This window comes from Pinus tabuliformis, chromosome 8, assembly GCF_031772625.1.
Source record: "Pinus tabuliformis cultivar Carrire ecotype Pingquan chromosome 8, CPIR1, whole genome shotgun sequence".
Lineage (NCBI taxonomy): Eukaryota > Viridiplantae > Streptophyta > Pinopsida > Pinales > Pinaceae > Pinus > Pinus tabuliformis.
This window is the reverse complement of record NC_142294.1, coordinates 1,654,556,282-1,654,572,842: the sequence shown is the minus strand read 5'-3', so window position 1 is coordinate 1,654,572,842 and position 16,561 is coordinate 1,654,556,282. Positions and strand designations below refer to the sequence as shown.

General features: G+C 38.3%; 1 long non-coding RNA gene across 1 annotated transcript; it reads right to left on the bottom strand.

Moving 5' to 3' along the window:
• Positions 1-2,978: 2,978 nt before the first annotated feature.
• LOC149242530 (uncharacterized) lies at positions 2,979-3,638 on the bottom strand. The gene is made up of 3 exons (XR_016245728.1): positions 3,455-3,638; positions 3,166-3,261; positions 2,979-3,068 (listed from the first exon to the last, which is right to left on the bottom strand). It is a non-coding gene; the product is annotated as an uncharacterized LOC149242530 (long non-coding RNA).
• Positions 3,639-16,561: the final 12,923 nt, after the last annotated feature.

Genomic DNA, 16,561 nt, shown 5'->3' with positions numbered 1-16,561 from the left:
TACATATATTATTGTTAACCTATTACTATTTATGTAGTTCAATCATAATTATTCTTCATTATGTAAGAGGATGGCACATAGATATAGGCATCGAATCTTCTGTACATTCATTCTGAAAATCTTAATATAATTCTCCTATTCTCTCTCCTACTTTCTTTGTGAGGCCAGTGTATGTACATTTTTAGAATATCTCTTCATCATCTCATCTCACCTATTTGAATCTTTGTTAAGTTGGCAAGTTCATATTCGGAAAATTGTGCTATGAATGTTTAATGCTTTCTTTGTTCAACACTTTTCATTGGAAACTAGACTTCTATTAATGTTGAAACATTATGCTGCCTCTCTATTTTTCTATTAAAATGTATGACTGAATTCTGAGACTGCCAAACCTCAAGCTTTGTTACCAACAAAATGCCTCACTAGGCAGAGTAATTAACCCCTTAAACTACACGTTCCACAATCTGGGTAGACTAGGGTATGAGGGACTACAAAGCCCTTAACAAAAAAAGGAGGATACCTGCATGTTTACTGTTTGATCCAAACACTTTAACATAAAACAAAGGATATAAAAACTTCTGCATGCATTCCTTCAATGGACAGAGTTAACATGGCAGTGATTTAGGAAAAATTGGAAAAGGCGCTTTACACAGTTGAGTGCTAGTAAGGGTAGCTCTACTTGTCAAGAATATCAAGAACCAAGTAGCTCACTGTAAGAAAATGGTTAATGCTAAGGATGGTCCACCAACAGTGTTGTTCAACTAAATGAAGAGTTGAACTGTAGGCCGCTGCTTACAAGTTTGGAGGACCTTGGAAATGGTGTTCTTCCCAGAGTTGAATCTCGAACAAGTGGCACCAGCCTACATGGTCCTTGACTTCAATCTGTGCATAATGTCTAGCACTTTGATCTACAGAAATGGCATAGAGGTGGTATATAATGTAATTGTGTCCTTCAGAACATAGATTGGTTGTCATCAATGTGCCACCGCAATGGCCAACTGGTCAGAAGAATACACAACCCCTCTTCTATTGCAGAAACCCTGTTACGGGTTAACAAGAAGAAAGAAAAAACCAAAAAAGGAAGATCAAAAATCCAACTTTATCCTGAACAAAAATGTGGCCATGCAAAATAAAGAGGGCTTAGTGCAATACTTGCACCACTCTGAGAAATGAATTGGATCTTTTTAAAGGTAATTGTTGGTTTAGCCATTACCTTTAAAAACTAACCAAGGGAAAACATTTACAGAAGTTCTAATATTGTAAGCCTTACCATTTCCTTTTCATTTGTCAAGTTTAATTTCCACATTTTTTATTTCAATGAAACATTAAAGGCTACAAACTTTGTGGTTATGATCCAACTGGTAGAATAAGGATGACTTTCTATGAAGCTCAAACCACTCACAGGACCCTTTAATACCACGGGGTCTACAAAACCACAAGACTGACATAATAGATTTCATGCTTCAAGAAAACAGAAATACTTCAAGCTTGACTTCCATTACATTTTTTTACACGCACTATATGGTCTACCCTGTCCTCTGAGATGGACAGAGGTTCTTTGTGAAGACACACCAAATACAACCGAGTGATTTATGGCACAATGATTAAATAATGATAAGCCAACAAAATATGTACTATTAAACATAAGATATGCTCACTCAAGGGAAAGATTACTAGCCGAGGATTTATACTCCAAACACCTAATTGGAAGTTGGTTTATGTGGCCTCAAACCAAATGCACTTGGACTCATATTTTTTCCTTGACTAACCAGGGGAATGCCCGAATTCTTTTCCCCTCTGTGAGGGCTATGTGTCTGTCTGATCTCACTTATACGGGGGCTATATATTTGTTTAGCTTCTGCAACTTGGGGACTTAATGCAGACTCAGATCCATGAATTGGTGTGCAATCACTCAAGCTAGTTATCCGTGGACTATATGTGTGTTTGACCTCACCACGACTTCATGTAATCATCTCATCCAAAACTTCGCCATCATTTGCACCTATTCCCATGCTTCCTAGTCCGAACCCCTGAATTCCAGCTTCCTGCAATCAATATATGTTACAGTTCAATTTATTATTGTTCATGTTGCAGGGCTTATGAAATAGAATTGAGTAATATTTTTAAAATTTGTTTGATATGTGTCTTGCACTCATTGTTATATTGCATGGCATTCCAGGGGCTTCTTCATACTCTGCTGCATCCAATTCTTGAAGATGTGCTCCTTTGAAAAACTTGGGAAGGATATACTGCCTCGCTGGGACTAACAAGTTACAACATGATTAGTAGTGGGAAGAGAACACCATCTATAGGCACCCATGTGATACCAAAACATGCCAACAAATAACATGTCTGGAAAATGGTGAAAGTGGCAATTGTCTTGAAAGGCACCGTTTCAAGAAATGTAGCATGATACTCCTAAAGTTCTCTGTAACCATCAGTTCAACATTGATCAGCTTTGAAAACTATATTACAAGCATTAAATTCAATCACATTATAGTTTGAATAAAGTTCATACTTGTATCTACGGCTTGGAGCAGTGAAAAGAAACAATAGCCTTTCCCAAAATTGATTTCCTGGCAAACTCTCTATGGCCATGAAGGCAAAGTAACCCCAAAGCACAGAAGTTGGGATCTTTCTAATGATGGGCATTACTGCAAGGCAGCCAACCACCATCAGTGATTGCAACAAATTACTCAATTGTTATTCTTTCACCTCAACAAGAAGCAGGTCATCCACGTCCTTGTCAACATTAAAAATTGATTCATCAACTGGGGCATCCATATTCCCAGTACTTGCGGCCAACTGAATTGTGGACTCTTTCAATTCCTTAAGTGCCTGCATAAATGGTTGGGACATGACAAGACAAATAAATAAAGGGAGAGGAAAATTAGATAAAATGAAACACCCAAACTCAAAAATAAGACCATTACCAAGGCAGGTGGAGGCTGATAAACCATTGGGGTCTGCATTTTCTCATAGGCTTCTTGCATGTTTCTGTATAATTGCCCTAAGGTTGAATTTTTCTGCATACTTTTCCAGATTGTTGTCACTAACTTGCTAAGCACCAACTGTAACAAAAGTACTTGTAAGTTACTCGTCTATAAAATGTCTGAATTGTGTCTTTTCCCTGAGAAGCTGCAATTGATAATTCCAATATATTAGTACCTGATGTTTGAGGGTAGCTAAGCCTTTCATGTGCATTGGAGATTCAGGAATAACACCATTTGAAGGAGGTATGCCAACAATACCACATAAAATAGTCTGTCACAATAAAAGGAAAATTTATGAATCCATTAGAGATTTTTTATGGAGGTGAAAACAAAGAATGAAGAGTTAGATCAAGATGTCTTCAGGAGAGCAAAAGCTCTTCCAGAATAGGGTAGCCAGTGATAGTTGAACCTAAACATGAACCCTGACAAAAATTACAACATAGTTCTAAATAATATATATTTACTGTGGTAATGGGCCTTGACACAATCTCTGCAATAATGGCCCTGCTTGATACAACATCATTTTTCAAGGGTTTTTTGTGAAGTTTCCTTTAAACTTTTCTATGCAGACTTCTTCCCTTTCTTCTTAGTGATTTCAGTGTAAGTGCTCGGTATACACTCTTTTAAGTGAATCTGTTCCAGCAATGTTCTTTCTGCAATAACATTCAACCAAGAAAGTTAGCCACTTTATCAGTGGCATTCACACTGGTCACAAATGGCTGAAACATTTTTTTCAACCATTGGAACAGTGGCACTACGAACTTTAGGATCAATTCTATCATCAACTGCTCCAAATTGATCTTGCACATCCTGAATACGTATCGTATAAACAGTGATATACACAACCAATCATTTAAAATGCATACAGTCATTTCCTAGAATAGAGAATCCTTGTTCTGTTAGAGAATCCTAGTCCAAATCTTACAAGAACTAATCAAACTTCTAATTTGAGGACCAATATGATCTGCAATAGTAAAACTTATAATGTACTGCACATCTTCATTGTGCGCCAAAAGCTTTACTAATTCTTTAGCAACAGTGCAATTTGTCTTCTTACCCTCCACAAGTCTTAACAATCAATTCTTCAATTATATGTTTAGCACCCTTCACTTGAAGATAGGATAATTCTTCCCATCAAGCTTAACGTTGGGTAGAGGGATGCTTTAAAATTAAGATGAAGCTATCCTCCCCCTTGCTCAACAATTCTCTACAGATCTCAGAACAGAACCAAAGGTAATCTCAGGAACAACGTACTATACTACTATGACAAAGAACCACAATTCTGAAAGAAACATCAGTTTGGTTAGGATCTTCAAACATCTACCAAGGAATCAAGTAAATGCTGCTCTGCAATTCCAAGACTTCAAGTATCCAGATGCATTGCATTGCTCTATGGCACATCAATGCAATTAATTAAGCATAGAAATAACATCTCTATGTAGCGGCACTTAAAATATTACAAAAGGTGATCATTCACTGAGGTACATTCCAAAAAATATATAATTATTGTTGCCACATCATCCAGATTTAGAATAATAATCTATTGGAATGGACACATTGATAAAAATTCCATTGTTGAGTTTGGGTTTGAGTTATTTCTTCCTCTAACTGCTCTCCAAAGCTAACTATTCAAACCAAGTCACCCTTCAATGACATACAACTCACAAGGTTCTCAAAGGCAGAAAAATCAAAAGCGTATAACAGTTAATATGTCCTTTACTGCTCCATTTTCAGGTGAAAGATTCTCAGTAATATAAACAGATCTTCCAATAGTCAACATGTAACAACAACCAAGAAAATATAGGAATCCACCAATAAACTATAATGCAAGGTCTTTTTTCTCTTTTCGAAAGGTTTCCATGAAAAACTTGTTCAAATTCATTTGTAGAGTAAGCACATAAAACGTTAATGTAATTAACCTTGAGCATGGAACATAATTCTTCTTAATCTCCATGATATTCAAGAATCAAACTCCAATGGCAGCATTCGCTTCAACACGTCTTCCTTTTATCCCTTCAAAGCTGCCATGGGTCATGATGGCTTGATCAATGATCGCATGCTCTTAAGACCATACACACCCTAATACCAATTGAAAGAAATAAATAATGATCTAGAAACGAGAAGAAGAAAGAAAGTGGTGTAAAAGGCCCAAAATCAAATCGAGCAAGTGCCCTTGATTATATAGGATATTAATCATAACCACCTTATAATAGTCAACCCTAACATGTGACCAAGTTCATAATACATAGGATAAAAACTGTATTACAAGATACACATGAAGATGTTCAAGGACTTAAGATTAGGAGTCATGACTAAGCCAAAAGGTTGACATTTATAGGCTTCCATCCTCCCAAACTAAGGCTTGGTCCCTTTTAGGGTTTAGAGAGGGTAAGTTATAGTTTATTTGATTCACCTCCCAATTTGGGGAATCTCCCTAAGGTTTTCCTAGACACTTTAGGACCTCTTTGACCCTAGCACTCTCTCTAGAGAGCTCTCCAAACCCTAGTTGCTCCTATTCTAGAGTGATAATGATGTTCTAATATGATCTTTCTTTGGCTCACAAGTACAAATTTGCCTTGAGACCTCTTTCTCCAATGCATAGATCCACTTGCCACTTCCCGTCTCCTCATTTCCTTATAGTATGCATTTGTTGTTAGGGGCTTGGACCATGTCAACCACACCACATGGTATCTCCTCATGCAAAGGGCTTTCCTTCAAATATGTAGCCTCAAACAAAGTGTCCTTGCCCCAAATATATCAAAGGTGAAACACACCTCCAAATATGCATAATATGCCTTGAATAATACATAAAAACCTCATAAAGGAGCTTTAACATCCTTTAATGTAGAATGTGTCTCGAGCAAAGTGCCCTTGCCCCAGATATCTAAAAATTGAAAGACACCTCCAAATATGTGGAATATGCCACAAATAATATGTAACACCCTGTAAAGGTGATTTAGAATACTTTAATAGCCTTCATGCAGAAGACATCCCTATTCAAAGGGGTGGTTACCAAAATGTTCCTCTTTTCACCCTTGAAGTAGAACATTTCTCATCAAGTGTCATCCTTTTAACCATACAAGAGCTTCTACCACCACATGGCATCATTCAAGTAAGGGTTTTCATCCTCTAGCCTCTTTCCTTTCCACCTATCATGCTCTAGGCATCGTCCTAGATAGGGTGTGTTACTCTCCCTACCAGTTTTCATACTTTGGACCTCCAATGTGCAAGGGGATTCCTCCTTTTGGTTGTTTATGACCCCCCTTACCATAAATCATGTTCTAGGCTCCTAATGTGATAGGAGGCTCCTATTCTAGGGCTCCCTTCCTCATATTATTCACCAATGGGATCCAGAGCCTTAGCTTCAACATAGGAACAAGGCTCTCCCTCAGTGATGCAACAAAAGGTAATGTAATCATAACCCTAGTTCAAATATGTGTCAAGTGTGCCCAAGTGAAACTTCATGGTGAGATGTAATTTCAAAAAAACCCAAGAGTCTCTTGCATCCTACAACTACCCCTGAACTCCATGAGTCTTCTCCTGTGCTCAGTGTGAAAGAAAAACCCATGAAAAATCTACATGACCCATACATTTTCAAAGGCAACAAACTATATAAGAGTGTAGAGATATGCTATTATAAAACAATATCACCCCTAAATGGCAATACAATGTCACAAACTAGTGAAGGTGGAATCCAACAAGATTTTGGTGAAAATATCTACAAGTTGATCAATTGAAGGAACAAAATATCTACAAACTTCCTCCTGTATCTTTCCAAAACAGATCTCTGTCAAATATAAAATATCTCAAAGATTTCAGCTAAACAAACCTTGCTTTGGATTTTGTTAGATCAGCGAGAGCTTTGTGATGTTGTAAAACAAATACCACATCTTTGTGATGTTGTGATTTTGTTACATTCATGCATGCCCTCCCCTCGATGGGTAACTGTGCCTTCCTAATTGAAGACAATACATTCATACATGTGCTTCATCCAGTGATCCTACTAAACTATTGCGCCTCCATTAGAGGATCTCTTATGTGCCCTCTACTAAAGATCGACTTTCCTATGTACAAGCTAGAATGTATTTGTTGAAGGATGATGTTGTTGTCGAAGGAGAACAACTACTGAGAAATAGGTAAAATCTAAGACTACCTCCACTCTTGTATCAAATAAAAGTAAAATTGTTGTCAAATTAAGCAATATTGTTAAGCAATTTTCTCTTTGTATATTTAGCAAGCCAAAAATGAAAAATATTATATCATATGTGGGTACATGGAGCAGTTAGAAATCAGTCTACTGTCGTAGACTGAAATGGAGTACAACCCTTTTACAAGGCCTATGGTACCAAGTGCAACATCTAATCTTCTTCTGGAAAAAAACTAAAAAGCTTTATTTCACTTTGAATTTCAAATGCTTGTTAAATGATCAAGTGGTAGTTGCAAAGAACAACTCAAACTGGGTGATATCAAAACAAAATAATTTAGTATTTCCAAGACAAAATAACATTACTGATGTATCTTTGGATTCCATGAAAACAAAGCAATTTGATGTATTGAAATGATATTAGGAGATTTAAAGAGGATCAAATTAAGTGATGTTATGGCCATACCATTGTATCCATTTACGCTTCGAGCGAAGAGACTCAGTAACACCAAGAACATTGAGTGCCCTCCAAGAAAATGTAGTCCTTATGGTTTGTAGAGAGTTTTCACACTCTAACATCGGGCTCTTGAAACCATCTCTGCACAAGGTCATTACAAATGTAAAAAATCAGCAAGACACAAATTTGGTATTAAATATGACCAAAAGAAGAACTAGTGCAAACAATTTTCATAATCCTGTTTTTGAAACCAACATTATAATCTCCTTAGCATTATGATCAGCTGTCAGTGTTCTTCCCAAGTCAGCAAACTCAGCTCCGCCTTGAAAAAGTGTAATTGCATAAAAGGAATGTCGGTCTCATGCCAATAGGTCTCCTACGATGAATGCGCAGGAACCTAGTTCATAGACCATTTTTCTCTTCGCTTAGCTACCTAGGGCTTATTTCCCTTTCCAAATATCAATAATTCTTTTCCAAGAAAACATAAAATAAGAATAATATTTTACTATATTCTAAAAGGTGAAGATGTTGAAATCATGCCACAAAGTGAAAGGAAATCAAATATCTTTCCTCAAACCACCAAATATATAAAGAAAACAACAATAATTATAAAAATAAAACTAGATCTGTCGATCTATGCATGAAATGAGTCAAGCGACTAAAAAAATATGACCAAAATAAACCAAAAATTTCAAACTTGACAAAATCCTCTAAACAAGCAGCAAACAAACTGCTAAAATTTTCTAAGATATTAGAGCTAGACATCAATGCAATTTCATGTACTTGAATAAGCCCATTGTTGCTTAGCGTTAGACTTCTTAAATTAGTTATTTATCATTTAATACTAGGACACTGTCTATGTGAAAAGAAATAGGTCCCAGCTTCATCAAATCTGACTTCATTTCAAATCAAAGATCAAATCCAAAGGACACTAACTCGTTACTCTTGGATGGTACTAATGTTAAATACACAAAATAACAAAAAATAAAGATATGATAAAAAAGTAGACCTGCAAGATTATATTGGTCGAGTGTGACAGGGACACAAATAACTCAGACTAGAGAGATTTATAGAAGGCAGTAGTTATTATTGTGTGATTAGTGGTATGGTGGAGAGACCTACCAAGAAGGGACGTTGGTCTCGGAAAAGTATAGTAGGGAGATCCATAGAGCATTTATGTAAAAGGAAGATGAGAAGTGTCGTCTTCAAGTTGGTTTATGTTATGGTAGAATTTTGTTGGTGATAAGTGGTAACAAAACACTTACATCAATAGGTAAAAAGTAAATTCGGGGCATGAGTTGGACTGACTCATGTTATCTCATCCCTTAATGGTCCTAAGGACATGTGGGGACCCGAACAACTTAGTACCTAAAAGACTTGAAAACATGGCTGACAAATCACTAACAAGAAATGACTAGAAAATGACTTGAAAGTCTTGTTAAATTTGTTATTTATCATTTAATAATAGTCAGACACTATCTATGTGAAAAGAAATAGGTCCCAACCTCACCAAATCCAGCTTTATTTCCTGTCACAGATAAGAAACAAACAATGTAATGATTAAATATGAAACATCAATCTTAAAATAACACACATCAAAATAATGTTGCTGCAATGTTACAATGAAAAATACAAATATAGAACCTATTTTTACCTGAAGTTGACATATAGTAATTTTGCATGATCAATGGAACATGTATACCAAAATAAGAGTCCTAGGGTATTTCAATTTCCCAGTTCTCATCTTGGTCCTCATTTTCTAAATTGTGAACATGATCTTCTCTAAATGAACTGTCATTATGAGCCTCCAAAACATTATGTTCTATATCAAGTTCATTAGATAGATTTATTATATTGTTTTCTCCCCTTCTATCACAATCTGATCGCCAAAGAGTTAGCGCTCTTTCATATGGAAAATTGTCAATGTCATACTTTGTTACATATAATCTTAAACATGTATCCACATGTTTATCAAGCTTGTTCCTCAACTTTGACTTCAAGAATGATAATGCACTAAACATTCTCTCATCCTCCACTGATCCCAAAATCATGGTTTGACACAAATCTGCTAATTTGAAATATTCTGATATGTTTTCTTACAGGTATTGGTTAGCACTTAAAGTAGTCCATAATCTTGTTATAGCACCATTTTCATTAGGATTCTCCAAAAAAGGATATTGCTTCCACATTGTTTCAGCAAAGCGTCCACCTTGTTGATACAATTTGATGAATCTAAAATACCTTCAATTTGTTCTCCATGTATCGAGACTTTCTTGCAAAAATGGTCTACTAAACATTTTAATCTTTTTTGAAAATCAACTTTTAAAGTTCTTTGACATTGACAATTGTTCCAATATTGAGGGTATACCACACACATGGCCTCCAACAATTCATCTCGAGGAAATCGTTCTCTTATCTCTAATGATAGTGATCTTGCAATTTCTATCAAATTTTGTCTCACTGAAATCACAATATTATCAAATTGGTCTCTTGACATGGGGCAATCTTTGGTGATTCGTCCTGTCTTACTAATATAATGAAAGGGAACCATATACCCATGCACTACGATACATAGTATCCCTTTTCATCAAACGTCAAAAAATTTTCAGTATTTTCTATATTGATGATCTCAGTCCAACTTTTAAACTCTGGACCAGTAAAAGAGTCTGGCATCATATACAAATTATCCAATGCAAGACATGCTGACTTTCTTGCATTTGTGTATTCCGCAATATACATTGTGCGATTCTGAGACATTTTCACGAGGACATTCATTTCATGTAGCATAGGAAGAATTCCAGCCAATGTCAATAATGTCTCTATATTAGTTAGTTGAGAAAGAAGATCTTGAGCTTTGTCTACATTATAGCGATTTTCATACATCAACCCTACCAAAGATTTGAACTCACTAAATAGTCTTTGAGCTGGTCCATTTAATGAGATCCATCTTGTATCAACATCTTTCAGTAGTTTTTTTCCATCCATAATACCATCTGCAAATTGTTGAAACTCTAAATATCGTTTGGGACTACGAGAAAAGTATGCATGAGTCTCACGTACAAGATCTTCAACTTTTGAAACTGATGGAAACTTGCTTACTATTTTAAATGCAAGATTCATCCTATGAGCCATACAATGAATATTAAGCATATATGGTGAAGCTGATAGTTGTAGCCTAACACAAAGGCCATTCCTTTGTCCTTGCATTACCGCTGCTCCATCTGCTCCAACACATACACCAACTTTTTGCAATCATTAATTCATCCATACCACTTTCCTTCAATCCATTAAGAACAAGTTCATAAATATTTTCAGCTGTAGAAGTCTCTCTCATCTTATTAATCCCAAGTAGATAGGAATGTCTAATATGGTCATTAACCATATAAATGCTCATGCAAATCCATGAAGTATTATCTATAGCTGTAACCTCATCTAAAGACAATGCCAAAAACCTAGCATTTGCAATCTTCTCTTTCAAATCATCCTTTTCTACTTGAGCTAGATATCCTGCCCATCCCCAACCACTAGTTACTGTTGGGTTGTGTTATATTCTTTCCACGACTAACCTACGTAGTTAAACGGGGGGTTAGAGGGGGGCGGTAGCCCCCCTTCGTTGCGCCGATTGCGCAGCGGGGGGGTCACAGGGGGGGCGGCTGAACCCTACATTAGGTTCACCTGGGGGGTCACAGGGGGGACCCTATATTAGGTTGGGCGAACCTACCTATGGTTTTGTGCATGATTTTCGCACATGGTATTGGACGCGATGGTTTTTCAGTCCATGGTATTGGATGCTTCGGCATGTATAAATATGTATTGTGACATTGAAAGGAACATAATGAAAAATCAAGCTGGTAGTCCCGATTTTGGGATCCAGGGAAAAATCTCTATGCATATGTGTTTTATGGGTTATGCTCTCGCATTGTTTATTTTCTTTGTTTAAGAATTCATATGCAGGTAATTTCTGTACAGGGTTAAAACCTACATTTGGTACCGGAGCTGTTTTGGCTTCAAGGGGACGCCTTTGTTGCTGAGGGGTTTCGCTCGGGCCTGTGGTAGACCCTGTTCAGTGGGAGATCTGCGAGATCGATTCTGGTGGTGAAAGAAGATGGCGAGCAGTGGAAAGATCGAGATTGAGAAGTTCAATGGTCAGAGTTTTGAGTTGTGGAAACTCAAGATGGAGGATCTGTTGGTCGATAAAGATCAGTGGATCGCGGTAGATCCGGGTACTAAACCATCGGGAGTGACCGATGAAGAATGGAAGAAATTGGATCGGAAGGCAAAGAGCACAATACGATTGTGTGCCTCAGATTCAGTATTGCTGAATGTATCAGGGGAAGCTACGGCAAAGGCTTTGTGGGTCAAGTTAGGGACTTTGTACCAATCTAAGTCTCTGGTGAATAAACTGTTCCTGCGGAAAAAGCTGTATAACCTGAGGATGAAAGATGGAGACTCGGTGACAGAGCATCTGAATGCATTTAATACTATGGTAAGTCAATTATTATCTGTTGATATTAAAATTTCAGATGAAGATAAGTGCATCAGTCTATTGTGTTCTCTACCAGATTCGTGGGATAGTCTGGTTATTGCAATAGGTAGCAATGCAACTACTTTGCAGTTTGATGAAATAGTCTCAGCCTTGCTGACGGAGGAGATGAGACGGAAGAATATGGACAACCAGAATGGTGATGCCTTGTCTGTACGAGGACGGTCCCAGAACAGAAACAAAAATAAGTCATCGAGTGGGAGATCTAAATCTAGAGGGAGATCTAAATCTCCAGGAAAACCTACAAAGGTGGTGTGCTGGAAATGCGGAAAGGAAGGGCACTTCAGAAGGGATTGTAAATCTAAAGCTCCTCATAAAGGAAAGGGATCTGATGATGCTCCTTCTGCAGAGGCGAAAACCACCTCAGATGAAGGTGGGGATGTGTACTTGGCTTCTTCAAGTACACATGTAGATCATGAGGCATGGTTGATTGAATCAGGTGCATCCTTTCACTTCACTCCCCATAGAGAGTGGTTCTGCGAGTATGAGAAATACGATGGTGGTGATGTCTTCTTAGGAGATGATAGGAAGGCTAGAATCATTGGTCGGGGAAAAGTAAAGTTGAAGTTGCAAGGTGGAAGGGTTAGAACACTTCCGGGTGTTCTACATATTCCTGCATTGGCCATAAATCTGATTTCTGTAAGCAAGTTGGATGATGCAGGTGTAAAGACGGTGTTCGAGAAAGATACCTGCAAGATGGTTCGAGGAGCACTGATATTGATGCGGGGAGTTCGGACTGGAACTCTGTAAAAACTGCAAGGTAGCACTGTTGTTGATGGGTGCAATAGTTCTATGGTTCCTGAAAATGGAGTAGAAAATCTAGTGGTCTCTGGAGAGAAGACCATGTTGTGGCATCAAAGGCTTGGACATATTGGAGAGAAGGGCCTTCGAATACTTCATAGTAGAGGTATGGTAGAAGGTATGAATGATAGCTCTCTGGATTTTGATTTCTGTGAAAATTGTGTGTATGGGAAGCAGAATCGAGTGAGTTTCCCCTCTGGTGGTAAGAGGACGAAACAGATATTAGAGCTTGTGCATAGTGATGTGTTTGGACCTGTGAAGGTTCCATCACTGGGTAAGTCTGTGTACTATGTATCATTCATAGATGACTTCTCAAGGAATACATGGATATATTTCCTTAAGAAGAAATCTGAAGCCTTTGACAGGTTTAAAGAATTTAAGGCTCTGGTGGAAAATCAGACAGAGAAGAAGATAAAGGTGCTGAGGACAGATAATGGTGGAGAATTTTGCAGCAAGGAATTTGAAGAATTTTGTAAGAAGTGTGGTATAGCACAGCAGAAGACTACTCCATATACACCTCAGAAAAATGGAGTCACAGAAAGAATGAACAAGACGTTGATGGAAAGGGCAAGAAGCATGCTCAGTGGTGCCGGGTTAGGACAGGAATTCTGGGCAGAGGCGGTGGATACTGCATGTTACCTGATCAACAGATCACCTTCATCAGCGTTGGAGGATAAGACTCCACAAGAAGTATGGACTGGTAAGAAACCCTCTCTTTCACATCTGAGGGTATTTGGATGTGTTGCATATGTACATGTTCCAAAGGAGAAACGAACCAAGTTGGATAGTAAATCTGAAAAGTGCATCTTTATTGGGTATAAGGATGGTTTAAAGGGTTATAAGCTTTGGAACCCAGTCACATGGAAGGTTGTGTACAGCCAAGATGTGGTGTTCAGAGAGGTAAAATATGTTATTCAACATGAAGTCCAACCAAAGGAACCTGAGAAGATAGAGTTTGAGCCAAAGGAGGAAGAATCAGACTCTGCAGCAGAGGAGGAATCAGAAGATGAAGAGCCACTAACTCCTGCTGTGAGAAGATTAGGTCGAGAAAGAAGGAAGCCAGAAAGGTATAGTCCATCTGCTTTCAGTTCAAATTTTGCTTTCTCTGTTACTGATGATGATCCCAGAACTGTGAAGGAAGCAGTGGATTCAGAGGATGGAAAACTCTGGAAAGAGGCCATGGTTGATGAAATGGCATCTTTGCACAAAAATGAGGCTTGGGATCTGGTAGAGTTGCCGGCTGGGAGGAAACCCATTGGCAGCAAATGGGTGTTCAAGAAGAAGACTAATGCAGAAGGAAAGGTGGAGAAATACAAAGCTCGGTTGGTAGCAAAAGGTTATTCCCAGGTGTCGGGAATTGATTTTGGTGATATTTTTTCTCCTGTTGCCAAGGTAGCTTCTATTAGATTACTTTTATCTGTTGCTGCTGCTTTTGATTTTGAGGTAGAACAGATGGATGTGAAGACAGCATTTCTTCACGGGGATTTGGAAGAGGAAATCTACATGAAGCAACCTGAAGGCTTTGTGGTGAAGGGTAAGAAAGAACTGGTATGCAAGTTAAAGAAGTCTCTGTATGGGTTAAAACAGTCACCAAGGATGTGGTATCAGAATTTGATACATTTATACGGGGACTTGGCTTCACCAGAAGCAAAGCAGATCATTGTGTGTATTTTAAATTAATTGGTGACCGTGTTATTATCTGGTCTTGTATGTGGATGATATGTTGCTGGTTGGAAATGACGAATAAATTATCCAGGATTTGAAGACCCAATTGTCCTCCAAATTTGACATGAAAGATCTTGGTGCTGCAAACTATATTTTGGGCATGGAAATTAAAAGAGATCGGGCAAAGAGGAAGCTCTGGTTAAACCAGAGAAGTATGTCGAGACAATACTGCAGAGGTTTAATATGCAGGATAGTAAACCGGTGAAGGTTCCTATTCCTGTAGGTGTGAGGTTATCTGCTGAACAGTGTCCCAAGACACAAGAAGAGGAAGAGGACATGTCCCGTGTTCCATATCCAAGTGCAGTCGGTAGCCTGATGTATGCAATGGTCTGTACTAGACCAGACATTGCACATGCAGTGGGAGTATTGAGCAGGTTTATGTCAAAACCTGGGAAGGAGCACTGGACAGCAGTGAAGCGGGTTTTCAGGTATTTGCGTGGCACTAGTGATTATGGTTTGTGCTACCAAGGAAGACCAGGATTGGACAGAGTGTTGGATATTCATGGTTTTGTTGATGCAGACTGGGCTGGAGATCTGGATCAGAGAAGATCTACAAGTGGGTATGTGTTTAACCTATTTGGAGGTGCAGTCAGTTGGATGAGTAAGAAACAATCTGTAGTGGCACTATCAACTACAGAGGCAGAATACATGGCAGCCACTCATGCAAGCAAGGAAGCAGTTTGGTTGCAGAGATTGTGTTCAAGTATGGGGTTAGTACAGGGAGCTATAAGAATAGACTGTGACAGCCAAAGTGCAATTTTCTTGGCAAAGAACCCTGCTTATCATTCAAAGACAAAGCACATTGATGTTCAGTATCACTTTGTGAGGGATATGATAGAAGACAAAAAGGTGTTGCTGGTAAAGGTGGATACTTTGAAAAATACTGCAGATGCATTGACAAAATCTGTGAGCTCTGAGAAGTTCTCTTGGTGTAGAAAAACAATGGGTGTTTCAGGGCTAGAAAAATGACTAAGCTCTCCCTGGCCCCCTGTGGAAAGAAAACAACGAGTGGGAGATTGTTGGGTTGTGTTATATTCTTTCCACGACTAACCTACGTAGTTAAATGGGGGGTTAGAGGGGGGTGGTAGCCCCCCTTCGTTGCGCCGATTGCGCAGCAGGGGGGTCACAGGGGGGGCGGCCAAACCCTACATTAGGTTCACAGGGGGGGTCACAGGGGGGACCCTATATTAGGTTGGGCGAACCTACCTATGGTTTTGTGCATGATTTTCGCACATGGTATTGGACGCGATGGTTTTTCGGTCCATGGTATTGGATGCTTCGGCATGTATAAATATGTATTGTAACATTGAAAGGAACATAATGAAAAATCAAGCTGGTAGTCCCGATTTTGGGATCCAGGGAAAAATCTCTGTGCATATGTGTTTTATGGGTTATGCTCTCGCATTGTTTATTTTCTTTGTTTAAGAATTCATATGTAGGTAATTTCTGTACAGGGTTAAAACCTACAGTTACAGACCAATGAGAAGATGGAAAGTTTGGCACTTGAAGAAAAGATAGTAATTTCATGTGATCTGGATAATCTGTCATAGGACGACCTTTAGATAAGATGTGAAGTACAGTGCTCAATTATATCGTCTTGGATAACAAATTTCTTTCCATCGTCTTTTCAAATAGAGATATGATGGTTCCTCCGTCCGCCTCAAGTTTCCTCTTACATAATAAATATTTTTTATATTCTTCTGCATATTCCACATGTCGACATTCCTCGGAAGATTTCCATCTAACAATAGATTTCTCTTTACCATTTACAATTTTCTTTTCATACACCTTTCCTGCATGCTTTTGTACCGTATCTAGCTTCATCTGAAATTTCACTTCCTTTTGAGTTTTCCAACTACACGCAATACATCTAACTTGTCGGAAAAGCTCTTTCTCATTTG